The sequence below is a fragment of the Mustela erminea genome, chromosome X, assembly GCF_009829155.1.
Source record: "Mustela erminea isolate mMusErm1 chromosome X, mMusErm1.Pri, whole genome shotgun sequence".
In the NCBI taxonomy this organism is placed as follows: domain Eukaryota; kingdom Metazoa; phylum Chordata; class Mammalia; order Carnivora; family Mustelidae; genus Mustela; species Mustela erminea.
The window spans coordinates 45,750,127-45,771,075 of NC_045635.1; the positions used below are offsets into that span (position 1 = coordinate 45,750,127).

Below are 20,949 nucleotides of genomic sequence, written 5' to 3' on the forward strand. Positions count from 1 at the left end.
TGGGTTAAGGCATGGAGAAGAAGATGTTCTTTGCCTAAAGTGACATCTTTTCCCTGTGTCCTCACTCCTTAGTGTGTGGTGTGGCCCAGTCTGGGCCTCCAAAAGGGAGGACTGTTCTCCAAGGTCTTTAAGGTCACATCCAAGTCCAAAATATAGTCTTTGCTGAAGACCAGAGAAGACAGGCCCCCTTTGCTGGGACTCTAAACAGAAACCAGAAGAAGAACCAGGTGGAGGATAAGGAGCCATGGACCTAATATGCCTCAGGGTCTGTTACCATGCTGAAGCTACTTGTCTTTGTTTCCTTCACAGCTTACCCTACTCCTCTGCTGCAGAGGGCCCTGCGCCTGAGGGTGAGGTTCTCAGGGACCAGGTTCTCCTGGGATCAGATTTTTAAAGTTCCACACACTTCTGTGAACAAAAGCAGATTGTCAGGGACAAAACCAGATTCAGGAATATCCCTCCTTCTCAGGTGACCAAGAATGCCAGCACTAGCTCCCTTGGTTGAGGGTATGGAGGGTGGTTGGGAAGGAATCCTATTCATTTAGTAAACATTTATTGAACACCTACTGTGTGTCTGATACTAAACTGGGTGATAGGGATACAATAAAGAAACATGATAAACCAGGTCTGTCTTCCTTCCCAGAGTTTAAGACAATTTGTGCCATAGGCCTATTTGGTGATCTGGTGAAGCCTTATGGACCTTTCCTCAGAAAATAATATCTTTTAAATATATAAAATGAAATAGAGTTACAAAAGAAACTGATTATATTGAAATATAATTATTAAAATGTGGAAAAATCAGATATGTGCTTATGGTAATATATTTTCTCCTCACTAATCCTTTACATCACAAGACACAGTAGAGGGTCTAATGACTATCATGATATTAAAATAAGAATGAGATTACATGATATTTCAACAGATTCATAACATCTATAATGTGATATGAAAATCTTTGTGATTTTTATTGGTGACAGAATCACACGTACTACTACTATGTTACATTCTTTACTGAAAATAAATGTTAAATTTCAATTAGAGTGAATATTTTTTCCCATCCAAATTCATTGGCCCCTCCAAACCCTGTCCGAGGATTGGACTGGATGTCCATCGACCCAAATTAAGAACCCCTGATTATAGAAATGTCCTTCCTGTCTCTCCTTCCTTCTTAAACAGTTTTCCTTTGGAGCACGGAACTTGGGTTTTATTCAGGGTTTTATTGTTGTGTAACCTCAAGCCAATTTGCCTCTCTGGGCCATGGTTTCCTCAGTCTGAAACAATGGGAAAGGTAAGAATCAAAAGGGCAGACCTTAACTATATATGCTCCAGGCAATTAATTTGTGTACTCTAAATCCTCACAACCGCACTGTTAGGAAAGATTTTGAAATTATCCTCCCATTTCAAAGTTGGTTAAACTGAGGCTCCTAGCGAGGCTATCACTTGACCAGTGTCTTAGCGGCAGGAGCTGGTGGGTGACTGGCCAGACCCCAATAACCACATACTCCATGGATGAAATTAGGAACTACACTCTTTTGGATCAGAAGAAACCTGGCCCAGAAATCCCTGCAGGTGGGGGGGGTAGAGTCGTGTCTCTGAGAGCGTTGGCTTACGCCAAGTGGCTTACGGAGAGTAAGACGTCAAGAAGCCGGGGATCTATGATTGTGCAGTGACTGGCACCCAGCCTACTTTGGGCTTCGCGCCTGCGTGTTCCCAACTAATTCCCGAAGTGCTGTGAAACAGCCTGGCAAAAGGGAACAAGTCCTCTCCTGGCCAATCCTGTGAAAGGGTGGGCTTGGCTCATAAGCCAATCAAAGACCCCCCCAGGGGGCGGAGTTTTCTTCGGCCTGGATCCGGGCCTGGGGGGTAAAGCTAAAGTGTTTCCATCTCCAGCCAATCCCAGGGAAGGCAGGAGGGCACTCTTCCAATGGGAGCCAGAGAGTGGTCGGTAGCTGTGGAGGCCTGCTAACCCGCTAGCTCTCTAGCGGGCTGGAGGGACGCGTCCAGTACGTTCACTAGAGCCAGCCGCCGGCCCCTCGAATCTGCTAGCGCTCTGCAGCGGCGGCGCGGAGGGCAGGAGGTGTCTGGTGAGACGCTGTAAAGACGGGGGTGTGGGGTGTGAGGGAAAGAGGCCGGGCTGGAGCGCCTGAGGGGTGGGGCCTGGGCGAGCTTTTACCTGGGCGGCCTCTTAACCCTAGGTCAACGGGTTGCGGAGGATCGTGCGGGTAGCAAAGGGAGGGCGAGTGCCCCTGCAGCCCCAGACAACAACCAGGTGAGTACCCTGCGGAGCCCATCACCCGTGCCCATCCCTGTCTCTTGGGAAACGGTTCCGTGCAGGTCTGCAGCTCACGTGATCGTCTGCGTGCTTGTAAATCTCCGTCTCTCTGCTGCTCTTCTCCCTCTCTTTCTCCATCTTTCTGTCTATGTGTCCTGTATTTCTGCCTGTCTCCTTCTCTGAGACATACTAGACGTCCCAGACCTAGAAGGATGAACCCTGACGCTACCAAACTAGCTATGAGACCTTGAGCCATCTACATCACTCATATAGACCTCAGTTTCTTCATCTGTCAAATGGGAGTCTAATAATCTCCATCTGAGACAATACATGTGCATCTCTTTGCCCCGTGCCTGGCCCCTAGAAATTTTTCAATAAATGATGACTGTCGTGACTGAAAAAAAATATATGATCTCTTTTGGTCTTTGGCTTTGTTTTCTCCCTGCTTCTCTCTGACCCTACCCCCATTGATTCTTCTTTCTCAATGGTTCTTTTAATGTTACTGTTTTTCATCTTTCTATCTGTCTCTTTCCCATCTCTAAGCAGGTTAGAGGTGCATTGTTTATAGCAATGAGTCTGGCCTGAGAGCATCTGTGAGCTTAGCCTGGGGCTCTGGACTGTTCTGTGGGTTAAAAAAAAAAAAAAAAAAAAAAAAAAAAAAAAAAAAAGGAGCCTGGCCTTGGCCTGCTTCTGGCCTCACTGAGGAGAGAGTCCTCCTTGTTCCCCACCCTACTGTGTTAAACACGGAGAGACCTCCAGAGTGGGGGGCAACTCTGATGAAAAAGTGAACCAGGCCCTTTATCCTTTATTATGTTGGTCACCACAAGAAGACCAGGTTACATCACCACACAGCCCTCTTTTCTGTCCCCATCCTGAAATCCTTTAACCTGACCTTCTGGAACTCACTGTCAGCAGCAGCAGAATCTCCATTCTCACCTTGGCTTCTGAATAGTTCCTTCATTTTCTTGCCATGCCTTAGTGGTTCTTATACCTATCAGACCCAACACTCTATTTTTATAATTTCTATTTTGAAATGTCTCTTTCACTGTCCTGAAATGAAGTGCATAGATAACAGAATCTGTTTACACACATAATTCCTCCCAACCAATGTAATGTCCTAATTGTAATATAAGGGAGAAGTAAACAAAGAGTAATTTCTAATAAAACAATATGTATTTCAATATGTAAAGGCTGGGATATAATTTCGCTAGAAGACATAATGAATGGTCTTGCATATAATGATCCTCGTGTCTGGGAATATGACACATCTGTGTTGATTGCTGACTCAGAAACCATGGGTAGGGTGATGTGATTTTCTGAGTCATGAATAATTCTTCATAAAGTTTTAAACAAAACCAAGGGTAGTCCTCCCTTAATTTATATGGATCATTTGAATTTCTAGAATAGTCAGTATATACTAAAATCCATGATCTGGCCCCCATAACCTCTCTGAACTTCTCTCCTACCATTCTCCCCACTTGTTCCCTCTATTCCACCCACACTGGCCTCCTTTATGCTACTTGAACATATTAGGCACACACCCACCTCAGGGATTTGTACTAGACCATCCCCCGGACCTGGAAGGCTTTCCCCCCAAATATATACTAGGCTCATGCCCTCACTTCCTTCAGGCCCATACCCAGATGTCACTTTCTCAGGGAGGCCTACCCTGACCATCCTGTTTAAAATTGCAGCTCTCCCCTAACATAGACCCCAATCTATTTTTTCCATACTGCTCCTCACCCTCTTCTATAATATATAATCTACACCTTTATTGTGTTTGTTATTTATTGTTTGACTCTTCTACTGGATTGTAAGCTCAGAAGAGCAGAGATTTTTCTTTTTTGTGCCTTGGTGTATGCCTGTTACCTAAAACAGTGCTTAGCATAGAATAGGCTCTCTCAATAAATGTTTGTTGAATGCATAAATGAATGAAATGCACAGGTTTTCACTTACATTGTTGTTTGGGGGGATGTTCTAAAGTTGTATGGTATGCAGCACAATTATTTGCTGTGTGGAGCTGTCTTGTGCACTGTAGGATGCTGAGCACCCCTGGTCCATGGCCACTAAATGTCACTAGTGATCTCCAGTTATTGCGAAAATAAAAAATGCCCCAAAACATCCCTTGACTGTCTACCCCCCTGCTGAGAACCACTGCTTGAATAGAAATTAGCTTTCTCCTGAGCATGCTGCTCCCCAGGAGTCCCCTCACACCCCTCTTACCAGCAGGCCAAGAGGTGAAGGTAGGTGTCATTACTCTAATTGGCCTACCCAGACACTTTGTCTCTCTCCTCCTCAAACCACCTTTTTCTTAGAATTTAAACATTTTTTATTTTTAAATAACTTCAGGTTTAAAAACCTATAAAAATAGTATGAAGGATTCTCATATATCCTTCACTCATATTCCTTAAGTATTAATAAATTATTCAACTATCGTTCAATCAAAATTAGGGAGTTAACACTGGTAAAATACTATTAATGAAAGTATAGAACTTATTCAGATTTCATCATTTTTTCCACTAATATAAATTTTCTCTTTTGGGATCTAATTCAGGATCCCATATTGCCTTCAGTTGTCATATCTCCTTAGACTCTTCCAATCTAGGACAGTTCTTTAGTCTTTCTTTGTCTTTCATGACTTTGATACTTTTGAAGAGTCCTGGCCTGCTATTTTATAGAATTTGGGTTTTTCTGATGTTTCCTTGTGATTATAGTTAAGTTATGTAATTTTAATTTTGGCAAGAAGACCGCAGAAGAGATATGTCTTCGGTGCTTTGTATCAAAAGGCACATGATGTCAGTTTGTCCCAATACTGGTTTTGTTCACTTTGACTATTTGTTTAAGGTGGTGTCAGCCAGGTTTCTCCAGTATAGTTCCTCTTTTTTCCTTTGTAACTAGTAAGTAATTTGTGGGAAGATACTCTAAGATTATGTACATGTCAACCACCTTGGTTTTTTTGTTTGTTTGTTTTGTTTGTTTTGGTGGTTTGTTTGTTTGTTTGTTTGTTTTTTAAGAGAGGGTGTTGGGAAGGGGCAGAGAGAGGGAGAGAGAGAACTCTAAGCTGGCTCCATGCCCAGTGTAGAGCTCAACACGGGGCTTGATCTCACAACCCTGAGCTCATGCATGACCTGAGCCAAAATCAAGAGTCAGGCACTCAGCCACCTGAGCCACCCAGGGGCCCCACAACCACCTTGCTTAAACTTCAGACCATCAGACTAGACCATTACCCACCCATCTGTGTTATAGTCAGGTACAGACATACACACATACCTGTCCCCATCATACTTCATTCTAGAATTTAGCTACTAGCTCACTGTCAGTGTTTAACACTATCCCAGTTTCACTTCTTGGTGATTTTAGTATCCTCATAAATGATCCTTCCAATGTTCCTGTCACTTAGTTCTGTGATCTGCTTTCCTATAATGCTCTTGCCTTTCAGCCGCACCTCAGCCACACTCTCCAACGGTCTTACCCTTCTTGTCAGCATGTATGACGGCACCACTTCTATACTCTGTTTTGGGCATCCTGCTGCCCAGCCAGTGCTTCTTAACCTTCTAGTTTACTCCTTCCAGCTCCCCAACTCCCAACAATCCCTCACCACCACCAAGACTGAACATTTTCACTACCCTTTACTTCCTCCGTGTTCCCATGTCCTTCCTTTAATCAGCTTAGATTCCATGGTCTATCATGATAATCATCCCTTTGCATACATCCTCGCTTCTGTGGCGCTGTGTACTTCAGCATGTTTATAGGACGAAACCACAGCCCTGCTTAAATCCAACTCTCTGCCTGCCCCACTGCACTTCCCTAGACCGTTCACTCCCCTGTCTTCCTAGCTGACTGTTTTGTGTCTTTTCTCTCCTCAAATCTCCTGATACCACTTCTTCCATCTTATGCTCAAGCTTCTGGCTTAACTGAAGGATCAAAACCATCAGAAAAAAAACCTGTACGGATTCCCATGATCACACCTAACCACCAAACAGCATCTGTATTCACACACTCTGCCTTCTTCTCTGTTATTATGAATAAACTAGCCCTGCTGTCATCAAAATCCAGTCCCTCTACTGGCACTAGAACCCATCCTCTTTTATCTCCTTGAAGACAATGCTTCAGCAAATCCCCCCTCTACAAGATCATTTCCATTAGCACACAGAGATTCATTATTGTTCTCATCTTTTTGTTACGGCTTTATTGAGGTATATTTAATATCATAAAATTTCAGTGTTTTTTGTATATTCACACAGTTGGCAACCATCACTGCAATCAATTTCAGAACATTTTTATCGCCCCCCCCAAAGAAGCTTCATACTCATTAGCAGTCCCTCCCCAGACCTCCCCTCCTCTCAGTCATAGGTAACCACTAATCTGCTTTCTGTATTTATTGATTTCTCTAATCTAGACATTTTATGTAAATGAGATCATATAATATATTGTTTTTTTATGACTGACTTCTTTCATTTAGCATAATGGTTTTGAGGTTCATCCATGTTGTTGATATAGCATTCCTTTTTACTGTCAAATAATATTCCATTATATGGGCATGCCACATTTTGTGTATCTTATCCATTTGTTAGTTGATGGACATTTCAGTGGTTTTCATGTTTGGTATTATGAATAATACTGCTCTGAACATTTGTGCACAAGTTTTTGCGCAGATGTGTGTTTTCTTTTCCCGTTGGTAGATACCTGGGAAGTGGAATTGCTTGGTAATATGGCAAATATATGTTTAACTTTTTGAGGAACTGTTCACAGAAGTGAATGTAGCATTTTAAATTCCCAACAGCAATGTATGAGGGTTTCAATTTCTCCATATCCTCACTCCTCACTGACACTTTTTACTGCTTGTCTTTTTTTATTATAGCCATCCTAGTGAGTATGAAGGGGTACCTCATTGTGGTTTTGATTTACATTTCCCTAATCACTAATAATGTTGAGCATCTTTTAATGTGTTCATTGCCTATTTGTGCTTCTTCTTTGGAGAAATGTCTCTTCAAATCCTTAGTCATTTTAAAATTAGATTGTCTTACTGTTGAGTTATAAATGTTCTTTTTATGTTTGGGACAGAAGTCTCTTGTCAGATATGTGAGTTGCATATATTTTTCTCCCATTCTGTGGGTTGTCTTTTTACTTACTTGATGGTGTCCTTTGATGCACCAAAGTTTTTAATTTGGGGAAAGTCCAATTAAGCAATTTTTTCTCACTTGAGCATTTTGTGTCAGATCCAAGAAAACATTCCCCAACCCAAAGTCTCAAAGGTTTCTTCCCGCTTTTTCTTCTAGGAATTGTATGGTTTTAGCTATTACATTTAGGTTGATGATCCATTTTGAGTTCATTTTTGTGTATGATGTGAGGCAAAGGTCCAAATTTCATTCTTCTGTATGTGGATGGCTAGTTGGCCCAGTACATTTTGTTGAAAAGAGTATTTTTACCCCTTTGAATTGTCTTGGCAACCCTTGTCAGAAGTCAAATGACCATAAATCCTAAATGTAGAAGTTAATTATCTGGATTCTCAATTCTACCTCATTGATCTGTAGGTGTGTCACTATGTCAGACCACCCTGTCTTGATTACTATAGCTATGTTGTAAGTTTTGACATCAGGAATGGGAGTCCTCCAACTTCGTTCTTCTTTTGCAAGACTGTTCGGACTATTCTAAGTCCCTTGCATTTCCATATGAATTTTAAGATCAGCTTGTCAATTTCTGCAGAAAAACAGCTGGGATTTTTATAAGAATTATATTGAATCTATATATCCATTTAGGAAGTATTGTTTTTAACAATATTAAGATTCCCAATCCATGAACATGAGATGTCTTTCCATTGAGATCTTCTTTATCTTCTTTCAGAAGTATTTTGTAGTTTTCAACATATAAATCTTATACTTCTTTTTTTTTAAAGATTTTATTTATTTACTTGACAGACAGAGATCACAAGTAGGCAGAGAGGAGGCAGAGAGAGAGAGTGGGAAGCAGGCTCCCTGCTGAGCAGAGAGCCCCATGTGGGGCTCCATCCCAGGACCCTGAGATCATGACCTGAGCCAGAGGCAGAGGCTTTAACCCACTGAGTCATCCAGGTGCCCCAAATCTTACACTTCTTTTGTTAAATTTATTCTTAGGTATTTTATTCTTTTTGTTACTATTATAAATGGAATTATTTTCCTAATTTCACTTCCAGAGTGTTCATTGCTAGTGCATAGAAATACAATTGATTTTTGTTTCTTGATCTTCTATCCTGACACATTGTTGAACTGATTAGTTCAAATAGTTTTTTACTGGATTCCTTAGAGTTTTCTATATACAAGATCATGTCATCTGCAAATATAGTTTTACTCGTCGTTTCTAATCTGGATTCCTTTTCTTTCTTTTTTTGACTAATTGCCCTGACTGATCTTCTAGTACAGTGTTGCCTAGAAGTGATGAGAACAGACATTCTTGTCTTGTTCCTGATTTTAGGGGGAAGGTATTGAGTCTATCCATATAGTATATTGGTCTAGAGTTTTCTTGTGATGTCTTTGGTTTTGGTATCAGAGTAATACTAGCTGCATAGAATGAGCTGGAAAGTGTTTCTTCCTCTATTTTTGGAAGAGTTTGGGATTAATATATGCTTTTTTAAATGTCATTTGTCTTTTCTGTTCCTTTGTTCTTCTGTTCCTCTCCTGTGTTCAGTAGCTATTTTCTATTTTAACTTTTTAATTTCCTTGTTAACTGTATATATGTTTAGTTAGATTTTTAAGGCTTCTCTGGGGATTACAATTAACATCTTAACTGGAAAAAATCTACTTCAAATTAATTCGAATTTCAGTAGTAACTTTGTGCCAATATGCCTCTGTTCCCTCTTTCCTTCTTTGTAGTGTTATTATCATATGAATTACTTCTTACGTTATAAGCCCATCAACACAGTTCTATTATTATTACTTTATACAGTTGTCTTTTAAAACAGAAGAATAAGAGTTACAAATAAAAATACTTTCTTTCAGGGGCACCTGGGTGGCTAAGTGGGTTAAGCCTCTGCCATCAGCTCAGGTCAGGATCCCAGGGTCCTGGGATCGAGCCCCAAATCTGGCTCTCTGCTCAGCAGGGAGTCTGCTTCCCCCGCCCTCCCCTCCGTGCACCCTGCCCCCCGCCTCTCTGCCTACTTGTGATCTCTGTCAAATAAATAAAATCTTTAAAAAAAATACTTTCTTTCATAATACCTATTTCAAGTTACCATTTACTGTCCTTTAATTTAAGCCTGAAAGTAGTGTTTCTTGTAGGATAAGTCTTCCAGCAATAAATTTTTTTCAGTTTTTGTTTATCTTAACTTCTCTTTCATGAGTGAAGAACCAGTTTATCTAGATACAGAATTCTGAGTTGACAGTCTTTTTCTGTAAATATTTTAAAGATGGCATCACATTATCTTCTGGCCTCCGTGGTTTCTGATGAGAAGTCAGCTGTTAACTTTTTTGAGGGTCCCATATATGTGATAAGTCAGTTTTCTCTTGCTTCAGTCAAGATTTTCTTCTCATCTTTGCTTTCATCAGTTGCATTATCATGTATCTAGGTGTGGATTTCTTTGAGCTTACTCTGCTTGCATTTACTTCTTAAGTGTACAGGTTAATATTTTTCATCAAGTTTGCAGTGTTTTGGCCCCTTCTCTTCCACTTGCCCTTTTGGTACTCCCGTTATGCACATGTTGGCACTTTTGGTGGTGTCCTATAGATTTGTGAAGCTCCGTTTTTTTTTTTTTTTTTCTTGGTTCTTTTTTCTTTCTGTTCTTCAGAATGTATAATTTTTTTAAAAAATATTTTTATTTATTTGTTAGAGAGAGAGAGAGAGAGATACAGAGCGCAAGCACAGGCAGACAGAGTGGCAGGCTAGAGGCAGAGGGAGAAGCAGGCTCCCTGCCGATCAAGGAGCCCGATGTGGGACTCGATCCCAGGACGCTGGGATCATGACCTGAGCCGAAGGCAGCCGCTTAACCAACTGAGCCACCCAGGCGTCCCAGAATGTATAATTTTTAATGCTCTATCATCACCATTACCCTTTCTCCTTTCTGCCAGCTCAGATCTCTTATTGAGCTCCTCTAGGTGAATTTTTCATTTCAGCTCTTATACTTTTCAACTCCAGATTTTCTGTTTGATTTTTTTTATGATTTCTATGTGTTCACTGATATTTTCCATTTGGAGAGACATTGTTCTCAAACTTTTCCTTAATTCTAAAGATATACTTTCTCTTATTTCTTTGAAAATATTTATAGTAATAGTTTAAAGTCTTCGTTAAGTTCCAAACATGGACTCCTTCAGGGACATGTTCTTTTGGCTCCCTTTTTTTTTTTTTTTTTGTACATGTAACATACTTTGTTATTTCTTTTCATATCTCATATTTTTTTTGTCAAAAACAGCATTTTTTAATGTTCTTATTTATTTAAGTAATCTCCATACCCAGCATGGGGCCTGAACTCACGGCCCCAAGATCAAGAGTCACATGCTCTTTTGACTGAGCCAGCTAGGCGCCCCCAAACCTGGGCATTTTAGATACTCTAGTCTAACTCTGGTATTAATCTCTTCTACCTTAAGGTTTGTTTTTTCTGGGATATGTGCGTGTATGTGTGGTATTTGTGTGTATGGTTGTTTTTATTTTTCTCATTGCTGTTTATTTGCTCAGTTACCTTTCTCAACTAATTCTGTGGATTCTGTATTCCTTGCACTATGTGGCCCCCAAGTTCTCTGCTAACATTTTTTTTAACTTCTTGTTTCTGTTTTTAAGCCTGGATTCCTAAGAGATCACACCTGTGTAAGTATGTGTTGGTGGTCAGCCAGTGATTGGCTGTATTTCCTTAAATGCCTTGTCCATATGTCTTCCATCCTTTGCCAAGAGGATCTGTGTGAGAAGGCATGTCTTCAAACTTTAGCCAGTTTACAAGGCAGCCTTAGCTTTCACATGCTGCTTATAGTCAGCCAGAGGTGAGTGACTTGGGGCCTGTCCTTTTCCACCTCTTTTTTGGGCATGTGCATAGCCTTGAAGCCCTTTAAATACCTGGGAATATATCAGGGCTTTTCAAAGTTTCCTGTGATTGTCTCATTCTCTAGGATTTCCTTTTAAATTCCTGGTCAGAGGAGTCAGTCCTCTTTTTGTCTTCAATTTAGTCAGCTTTTGCCTACTATACTACTGAGCTAGAGAGGGAAAGAGGATGGGAATTAGCTACAAGTTAAAATGTCACAGAACCCGTTGTCTTACCAAGATTCAGTTGTTTCTCTTAGATGATTTTTCACTTCATTCTGTGTCTTTGATTAACTACAAGTTTTGAAATGGTTGTTCTTAGTTGGTTTGCCCATATTTTAATTGTTTTAAAGAGAAAGCCAGTTCACCAAAGTCCTTATTCTGTCATTCCATTATTCTCCTATGGCTCCCATCTTTAAAAAAACTTTTAAAACACGATTCATCACACATCCCCGTGCAACTATGACTTTCTCTATTACCCTAACAGCAAAACTCTCCAAAAGAACTGTCATTTCTCACTTTCTCCTACTCTTCTATTCTGTTTGTTCATACAAAATATATTAGATATGTAATAAAAAGTTACATACATGAGTTATCAAGAACTAATGTAATGAAAACTGAAGAAGTCACAACTCCACCCAAGAGTAACATTAATGATAGCATCTATGCCTATGTCCTTTACTGTTCTATTCCCCATATTCTCCACTGCCAGAAATTACCATTCTCTTGATTCTTATGTTTAACATTTCTCTTGCTTTTTTGATATATTTTTTTCATATTTGTGGAAATGATTAACCAATACCTTATTTATTTGGCTTGGTCTTGATCTTTGTAAAAAATAGCATCATACTCTATGTGGCCTTCTGTGACTTACTTTTTTTCACTCATTATTATGTTTCAAAGATTCACCTGGGTTCTTGTATGTAACTGCAGCTTGTTCATTCTCAGTGCTGTTTATTTCATTGGGTGACCATAAAACAAATTATTCATCCACTTATCTGTTGGTAGACATTTTTTGTTTTCAGCTTTTTGCTCTTAAGAACAGTGCTACTATGAATATTCTTTTTTAAAATATTTTTTTAAAGATTCTATTTATTTACTTGACAGACAGAGATCACAAGTAGGCAGAGAGGCAGGCAGAGACAGAGGAAGGGAAGCAGGCTCCCTGCCAAGCAGAGAGCCGAGTCAAGGGCTCGATCCCAGGACCCGGGAATCACAACCGGAGCTGAAGGCAGAGGCTCTAACCCACTGAGCCACTTAGGTGGCCCCCTACTATGAATATTCTTGTGCGTATCCCCTAGTACACATATATACCCACCTTTTAAAGGTGTATACTGAGAAATAGACTTGCTAGTTGATAGGATGCGTAAACATTCAGCTTGACAGTATCATGCCAAAATGTATTCCTATTTGAAGGTTACCAGTTTATATACCTTTCAGCAATTGTAAGAGAGCCCATTGATACACACCCTAATCAGTACTTGATACTATCCCACTTTATTATAATGGGTATGAAATGATATCTCATTGTGGACCTAATTAGCATTTTTCCTATCACTAATATGGTTGAGCATTTTTTTCATGTTTATTGGCCATTCATGTTTCTTCTTCAGTGAAATGGCTGTTAATGTCTTTTGCCTATTTTTAAAATTGGGATTTTTCTCATTTTTATTGATTTGTAGGAGTTACTTAATTATTTGGATACTCATCAGTTGCCATTTATACATGTTGAATATCTTTTCTCAGTTTGTGGCTTTTTTTTCTTCAAGGTATCTTTGCATGAGCAGGAATTCCTAATTTTTGTTGAGTTGAACAATTCAATCTTTTCTGTATAGTCAACACACTTTTTTTTTAATCATAAAGACATTCTTTATTTTCTTCAATTATGAGTTTAAAATTTCTATTTTTCCTATTTATGTCCTTAGTCCAAATGGAATTGATTTTTGTGTGGTATAAAGGTATGAGGGAGGGAGCCAGTTTCTTTATTTTCCACACAGATAGCCTCATGACCTGAAATGCCACTTCAGTCATACACCAGAGTTCCAGATCTGTATTGGTTCATTGCTGGGATCTCTGCTATTGGCCAACTTTCTGTCCCTGAGCCAGTATCACACAGCCTTAATTACTCTACTACCTTACCACTTTAATTGCTGTGGTTTCATGAAGAATCTTAACATTTGGTACAGCAATGTCTTCCCATCTTATTCTTCTTCAGGAATATTGTATGTTCCTGGTGCTCTGTTATTTTAAACACATTTCAGAATCATCTTGTCATGTCCTACGGGAATATTGGAGTTGCAATGCATCTATAGGTGAGTTTGAAGAGAGTTGATATGTTGGTGATGCTGAGTCTTTCTAGCTACGAACATGACACACCCTTTCATTTTAAATTAATTCTTGGATGTCTCTTGGTACGGTTACCTAATTTCCTGCATAGGGTCTTGCATATCTTATGTTAGACTTATTCCCTGGTATTTATGGTTTTGCTGCTATTATAAGGTAGATCTTGTCATTTAACAGGTTTCATCTCATTTGCAGGTGTAGAGAAATGAAGTTGATTTTTTTATGTTACTATTCCAGTCATTCACCTTGCTAAACTTTTATTTTTTTAAGCAAACTTTTAATTTTAGACAATTTTACAGTTACAGAAAAATAAGTAAAGAGATAGTATGGAGCATTCCTGTGTACTCCTCACCATATATTTGTCAAAACTAAGAAAGCCATATTGGTATAGTCCTATTAACCAAACTTCAGACTTTATATGGATTTTTCAGTTTTCCCACTAATGTCTTTTTTTCTGTTCTAGGATCCAGTTCAAAATACCACATTGCGTTTAGTTGTCATCACTGTTGCCCTCTGCTCTATGACAGTTTCTTAGTCTTCCCATGTTTTTCATGCTCCATAACAGTTTTGAGGCATACTGTATAATGTCCCTCACTTTGGATTTGTCTGAAGTTTTCCTCATAATTAGACTGGGGTTGTTTTTGGAAAGAATGCCATAGAGTTGAAGTGCCTTTTTCATCACATTATATCAGAGGTATGTGATATCCCTATGACATCACTGATGTTGACCTTAATCATTGGTTAAGGTAGTGTCTGCCAAGTGTGTCCACTGTAAAGTTGTTATTTTTTCCCCTTTTATTTTCTGTTCTTTTGAAGAACCTAGCCCCCCTTCAAGGAGAGGGAGAAGATTAAACGCCACCTCTGGAAGGGGCAGTATTTACATGTAGTATTTGGAATTCTGTAAGAACTATTTCTTTCTTCTTGTTTATTTACCTGCCCATTTACTTATTTATTCAGTCACCTGTTCGTATCAGTATGCACTGGTGCATATTTATTTAATAATTTGAATTATAAATCCAATATTTTGTCATTTGTCTTGTTGCTCAAATTGTTCCAGCTTTGGCCACTGGGAGCTCTTTCAAGTTGGAGCCTTTGTCCCTTTTCAGATGTCTCCATCTTTTGTTTTTTAGCACTGCCTTACCTGCTTTGGCACTACACGATGCTCCCTACTCATCATGTTATTTTCCTGCTCCATCCCTAGAATTGACCATTTCTCAAGGAGCCCTTGTTTCTTCTAAGTTGTCTGTATATTCTTTCTTTTCTTTTTTTAAGAAAGATTTTATTTATTTATTTGACAGAGAGAGAGAGGGAGAGAGAGATCACAAGTAGGCAGAGAGGCAGGCAGAGAGGGGTCGGGAAGCAGGCTCCATGCCGAGCAGAGAGCCTGATGTGAGGCTCGATCCCACAACCCTGAGATCATGACCTGAGCCAAAGGCAGAGGCTTAACCCACTGAGCCACCCAGGCACCCCACTTTTCTTTTCTTTTTTTTAATTTAAATTCAATTAGCCAAGGTATAGTACATCATTACTATCTGTATATTCTTTTGTGTTTTCTATGTTGACAACAATATCAGCTATAAATAATGACAGTTTGGTTTTTTCCTTTCCAATCTTTATGCCTTTCGTTTGTTCTTCTTGTGTTACTGAGATGGACAGGCCCTTCAGTACAGTGTTGAAGAGAGAAGACAGTAATGTGCATCCTTGTCTTGTTGGGTATTTTAAAGGAAAAACCACTAACTTTTTTTCCCTATTAAGAATGATATTTGCTGAAGATTCCTTCAGGTGTTAGCAGATTAAAGCAAGTGCCAACCTGTCACTGTGCTAAGAAGTTTTTATTATTGTTTTTAAATCACCAAAAGGTGTTGCATTTTTTTAATATCAAATACCTTTTTTATTTCTTAAGACCATTATGGGTTTTTTTCTCAATAATGTGATAATGTGGTAAATGCTGTGTACAGATTTTCCTCATGGTAGACTACCTTTGCATTTCTGGTATAAACACTACTTGGTCATGATCTTTTCCTTTTTATATGGTACTAGATTTAATTGTTAATATTTGTTTAGGATTTTTGTATCTGTGTCCATGAGTAAAATTGGTCTTTAATTTTCCTTTCTCATGCTATCATAATTTGCTTTTGGTCTCAAGTTCTGCTGGTATCCTAGAATGAGTTGGTGTTCCCTTTTTTTACAATATTCTGGAAGATGCTATATGACTTTGGAACGATCTGTTTGGTAGGATTCTCCTGTAAAACCGTCTTGCCCTGGTGTTTTGCTTTTTTAACATTGAATTGATATGTAACTTCTAAATAAAATCTTTTCAAAAATTTAAATGAGAAACTTGAAGTCTGCTCCCATAACATGTTTATTTTATATCAAGTTTTATGCTTGAAGTGGCTACACACAGTCCTGATCGAGACTTTTTAATATGTTCTTCAGATTCTTAACAGTCACCACCACCAAGAATCTCTCTGTACAATGGAAGTGATAAAGTATTTAGAACCAATTTTTAACATGTTCAGACATGTTTAACAGTTGAGATGATAGCAGCCTTTTTTGTTTTACTGACAAATATGTTGTGAAAATTTCTTGACAGTGTGATTAGATTTCAAATCCGACTGAACTCTTTCATATTAATTATTTTGAAATAATGATGAAGCTCTTATTTGCAGAACATGCATCCCTGTTAGAACCATCACCCTGCAGCTAGCTTGGACACCATTAAAAGGGCTCATCAGCTGCAAACGGATAGAAGTATCTGGTATTCGTGAAGACAGAGTTTTGGGGCTGCCACCTGGAGCTACGCCCTCCAGAAGCCCCTGCTTGGCCTCCCTGCACCCAGCTCCGCACCAGCCAGTCACAGCTCCGGCTGTGTGTGGCGTTTCTTGGCAACTGGAACGCAGACTCCTCCAGCAGCTGCACGGCCCCCTTGTCCTCAGTGAACAGAACACCACAGAAGCTGGCTACTGAAGATGCTGTCCAAGTGATAGAGTTCCACCTTGGCTCTGCTTAGCACATTTCCCACAAAGCAGAACTGAGTGCTGGATGTTCTGCATTCGTGCTTACTACCCACGGGGACTGTAGAGGGATTTGTCCAGCCCCATTTCACTAAGGACCACCCTGTAAGGATCTCCACAGGAGGCTGCCCATAGTGAGAAGGGGCCTGCCTGGCTTCTCCACGCCTTAAGGCCTACGGGGACACCTCCAGGGCTGAGGGGATCAATACTTTTTCACCTACCCCTGATCCTCGTTATCAGCTGGGAAGTTCTGCCTCCTAGTTTTTGTTCTTTTATTTATTTATTTGTTTGGTTTTGGTAGGAAGAGTCTTAACTGCTTCTTCTATTCCTATAGTAATTAGAGGGCTATTCGGGATTTCTTTTTGCTTTTTGAGTCAATTTTGGTAAGTTACCGGTTTCCAGGAATTGGTCCCTTTTATCTACATTCTCGAATTTATTGGCATAAAGTTCCCTTTTTAAAAAATCCTCTGCTGTATATAATCTGTAACCATGTCTCCTTTTTCATTGCTAATATTGGTTATTTGTGCCTTCTCACTTTTTTTCTTGATCAATCTCACCAGAGGTTTGTCTATTTTATTAGTCTTTTCTAAGAACCAACTTTTGGCTCTGTTGCTCCTCTCTATCGTGTCTTTGTTTTCTATTTCTTTAATTTCCGCTCTTATCTTTTTTGATCTCCTTCCTTCCACATTTTTTGGATTTATTCTGTTGTTCTTTTTCTGATTTCTTATGTTGGACATGGAGCTCACTAATTTTCAGTCTTTCTTGTTTTATAATGTGTGCATTTAAGGATATGCATTTCCTTCCAAACACAACTTTTCTACACATTCAAACATGTCATATTTCATTATTGTTCGGTTCCAAGTACTTCAACATTTCCATTGTGGTCACTTCTTTGGTGAGTGATATAGAAGTGTGTTTATAAATTTCTAAATGTGCGGGGAAGTTTTAATGTATCTCTTTGTTATTGAAATCTATCTTAATTGCATTATGGTCTGAGTATGTGGTCCATGTGATAACAACTCTGAAATTTATTAAGACTTGTTTTATGGCTTAATACATGATCAATATTTTTGAATGTTTCCTATGTGCTTTATAAGATGTATGTTCTCTAATTGTTGAATACGGAGTTCTACACATGTCTTATCAAGTTTGCTAATTGTATTGTTCAGATTTTCTATATCTACACTGATTTTTTGGTCGTGCTATGCCAGTAATTGTAAGAGGTGTGTTCATTTTCAGCTATGATGGTGGATTTGTCTGTTTCTCCTTATAGTTCTTTTTAAAAATTTTATATACTTTGAGGATATTTTATTAGGAATATTCAAATGAAGAAATGTTATACATTCCTGGTAAATATGTAATGACCTTCTCTATTTGCAATAATGCATTTTTTGAAGTCTATCTTATCTTACCTTAACACAAGCTTTTCTTCTTGTTTGGATTTGTGTGGTATACAATTTTCCATCCTTTCATTGTTCAACATTTTCATACCCTTATGCTTTAATTATATCTCTTGAGAACGGCATACAGCTGGACTCTTAAAAAATCTAATCTGATGATCTCTTTTAATGGGCAAGTGTAGTCTGTTTCCATTTTCTATGATATATTTGGACTCGTTTCTACCATTGTACTACTTCTTTATTTCTATTTCCTACCACCACCTTTTCTATGCTGTGTTTTTCCCTTTCTGGCCTGTTTTTTAGTTTTGAGATTTGTTTATTTGCTTTCTTATTCAATTTTTTCTTCTGTACTATTTGAAATTTACACATTCTTTTTTTTACTCTTTCTGTGTTTATCCTTGAACTTTTACCATACATGTGTAACTTATAAGGTCTAAAGTTAAATAGCATTTTAACCTCCTTCTTGAAGAATGCAGGAACCTTCAGCTCTGGTCACTCCTCTCTTTACCACATGCTATTGTCTTGAATATGTTAGTTTGTTTCTCTTTTTTTCCTAACCTCACAAATTCTATATCATCATTAGTATTATTTCATACCTGTTTGGCTTTACATGCATACATTCTTGCATCTCAGACCATCATTCTGGGATCATTTTCTTTTATCATAAATACAATGTTTAGATGTCCTTTTAGTACAGGTCTCTTGGTGTTCAATTTTCCCAGTTGTTGTTGTATTATGCAAATGTCTTTATTCTATCCTCATTCTTAAAAATAATTTGTTGTCAGTATTTAGAGGTCTGCTGTCAGTCTAATTGCTATTTTTGGTAGGTGTTTTTGTTTTCTTCTACTTGGGCTACTTTTAAGAAATTCCCTTTGTCTGTCTGTCTGTCTCTCTCTCTCTCTCTCTCTCTCTCTGAGAGGGGGATCTGCAAGGGGGCATGCAGTTTCATTCTAACATGTTTAGGCACATATTTCTTTTTTATTCTGCTTTGGAAATTGTTTCATGCTTTTGCATTCATGTTTTTCATAACTTCTAGAAAATTCTCAGCCATTATCTTTTCAAATGTTGTCTTTCTTCCACCCTTTCCATATTTTCTTTCTCGGAATCCAGTCAATCATGTTTTGGGCCTCATTGTATCTTCCGTATCTCATAATGTCTTGTTGATATTTTCTATTTCCTTGTCTTCCTGTATTTCATTCTGGTCAATTTCTTCAGATATATCTTTTAGTTTACTGATTCTCTCTTCAGCTCTCTCTGTAGGTTAGCTCTATTTAATCTGTCTACTGAGTTTTTTATTTCAATAAGTATATTTTTCATGTGTACAAGCTGTGTATTTTTTGCTTTCTAATTTGCTTAGTCATCCCTAATAGTCTCTTGTTGCTTGCTCACCTTTGTGGTTGTATCTTTTATTTAAAAAGAACGTTTTATACCCTTTTTGTTCAACCAATAATCACTGTTTGCATAAGTATGACATTGTCATTATTGTTCACATCTATACCACATAGTACACTCTGATTATATATCCTCTATTGTATACCTTTTTGTTTTCCTAGTAATCATCTTTGTTTCTTTTGCCTAGTGTTATCATGCCTATTACTAATTCTTTGAAATTCCTTTTAAAATCCATATCATATCATGTCTCTCTTCTGCTCAAAATTCTCCCATGGCTCCCAGCTCCCTCAGAAGAGAAGCCAAAGCCCTCACCATGGCCCAACGGTTCACACAATGTGGTCCTTGTGCCCTTGCTGACCTCATATCTTATTAATTTTCCCATTACTCACTCTTTCCTAACCACCCTGGCCTCTTTGCTATTCCTCAAACATGTCAGGTACCCTCCCCCTTCAGAGCTGTTGTGCCTGCTATTCTCACTGCCGGAACACTCTTTGCATACAGTCTCATGAGTTTCCCACCCACTTCTAGTATGCTCAAACGTCACCTCCCTAAAGAAGCATTCCCTGACCAAACTAGTCCCATTAACCAGTGTTTTCTAACCCCTTACCCTACTTGATGTCTTGTGTTTTTGTACAGAACACTGATCACCACCTGATATATTTTCTATTTATTTATTGTGATTAGTGTTTGTCTTTTCCCAGTAGACTGTAAGCTCTACAAAGCAGGGATTTTGTTTTGTTCACTATTGTATCCCCAGTGCCAAGAAAAACAGTGCATAGTAATATTTAGTAGACACTCAATAAATATTTATGGAATAAACAGTATTAGTTAATTGTTAATTAATGAATGTGCATGATAGAGAAATGCATTGAGAACTAGGCTAGTCACGAAGGTCTTTCGTGCCATGATAAGGAGCATGGATGTCATTGTTCAGAAGGGTGAGGGTTGTGAAGAAGCGGTAAGGATAGGTCCTGGGTTCTTTCAAGAAGTAAATTCCTGGTTGGTAGGCTGGTGACAAAGACCTTTGTTCTCTATGACTGGCTGTATGCCCTTAGGCTCCTGAAGGTGGACTTGCCTCTTTCTCAAACACCCCTCACACTGCTGTATTGTCAGCCTGCCTGTTACCTGGTGGAAACCAAAGCCCTAGCTCTCACTGGGCCTTCTTTTTTTTTTTTTTTTTTCTCTCACTGGGCCTTCTGATTCCAGCCAGGATCCCCCTTTCTCCTGCTTTGTGAGGAACTGTTTCTTGGTCCTGGGTCAAGCAAATCAGCCTCATTAGACTTTTTCTGTTACTGGATTGGGAAGTATTGGGGTACAGAAGCTGATACAGACCCTGACACATAGTAAGTACTGTTATAATGGTGGACAACATGAGGAGCTAAGTCTCAGCTCAAAAAACAAAACAAAACAAAACAAACCCCTGCCCTTTTCTCCCCCATTGTCAAGACTGCAATAGGTTGTGAGGTTTTAGTCCTGACTTTCCCCCCTAAACTCACTGGGGACCAACATGGTTCCAGTGTATCAGCTTGCCCATGACTCTTGAAATACTAAT

At 38.9% G+C, this 20,949-nt stretch overlaps 1 long non-coding RNA gene across 1 annotated transcript; it reads left to right on the top strand.

Annotated features, from left to right (window-relative positions):
* Window positions 1-1,771: 1,771 nt before the first annotated feature.
* On the top strand, window positions 1,772-20,212 carry LOC116583252. Its single transcript, XR_004282663.1, has 3 exons — window positions 1,772-2,084; window positions 2,196-2,269; window positions 16,261-20,212. It is a non-coding gene; the product is annotated as an uncharacterized LOC116583252 (long non-coding RNA).
* The last annotated feature ends 737 nt before the right edge of the window (window positions 20,213-20,949 follow it).